This window comes from Branchiostoma belcheri, unplaced genomic scaffold (assembly GCF_001625305.1).
Source record: "Branchiostoma belcheri isolate BF01 breed outbred unplaced genomic scaffold, Haploidv18h27 scaffold100, whole genome shotgun sequence".
NCBI classification, from domain to species: Eukaryota; Metazoa; Chordata; class Leptocardii; order Amphioxiformes; family Branchiostomatidae; genus Branchiostoma; species Branchiostoma belcheri.
The window spans coordinates 910523-911610 of NW_017802381.1; the positions used below are offsets into that span (position 1 = coordinate 910523).

Genomic DNA, 1088 nt, shown 5'->3' on the forward strand with positions numbered 1-1088 from the left:
GTCTGCAAAGACTGACTACGTGACCAAAGCAGTATTGGAGCCGCCGAACTAGAAACCAACCAACACGACAAAGCTTCAAAGCTTTTTGTTCACCAACTGGATCGCTAACATGGGTTCAGGGATTTGTTCAGCTACCAGACTTCATAATTTTGGAGCATCTGTAAACCCACCAAGCCGATTAAAGCAACAAATACTGAGAATGCACCCCACTCATGGTGTGACCATAAGGCATAAAACTAAAACTACAGCCCTCCCTTCCCCGCGTACCCGATATTTGGTCACAGTGTGGGCGACACTGACAGCGTCTACATTTGCTAACGTTACATGCTACCTAACATTGTACACTAGCCCGTTATACTAACCTTCACGCTTTAAACCAAGGACCACGTTTTCTTCTTCAGGGTTCTTGGAAACTCTGATTCGTGCCAGCCAGTTGCGACACAGCCGCACCGCCGACCTGCTGGAATTTACTGACTTCCGTGCGTGACGTCAGTACTTATAGGCGCGGCGCTGAGGCCCAAAATAACCGGCCAATCACAGACGGGCTGGTTCCCCTGGCTGACTCACGCGCCAATTATAATCTACACAAACACGCCCTTCGGTAATTGTCTTTTCTATTCTATTCTAAACTTAAGAATGGATATCTACAAGGTGCATACCCAGGTTACGTCATTCAACGTCATTAGTAAAATTCTGTATCTGTATCTGTATAGCCGGTATAACCGCCTTTCGGCGTAACACACCAGCTTCGCAGGCACGCGGCGCGGCGGCAGCTGGCTATATTACACCGATCGACTTGTTACACCTAACCCTTGAACTTCTAGCTCTAGACATTGTTTAAAGCTATCTATTGACAGTGCCCCTACTGTGCTTGGTGACAGTGAGATCCACTCTGCGATAGTTCTAGGAAAGAATGAATTCTTGAACACCTCAATCCTTGGTTGATAACTCTGGTACTTGAATGCGTGGCTATTTCTTGTTCTCTTCTGAGCTGGTATTAGGTACTTAGTAGTTGGGACATCCACCAGTTTATTAGTCATTTTGTACATCATGCATAGTCTAGACAGTTTTCTTCTGTCTTCAAGTGA

At 46.0% G+C, this 1088-nt stretch overlaps 1 protein-coding gene across 1 annotated transcript in view; it reads right to left on the reverse strand.

Annotated features, from left to right (window-relative positions):
* Positions 1–472, reverse strand: part of LOC109473567 (ras-like GTP-binding protein RHO) — a 19401-nt gene extending 18929 nt beyond the window's left edge. The window contains exon 1 of the mRNA XM_019773475.1: positions 363–472. The gene's annotated coding sequence lies outside the window, so the exon portion shown is untranslated. The remainder of the gene's footprint in view (positions 1–362) is intronic.
* Positions 473–1088: the final 616 nt, after the last annotated feature.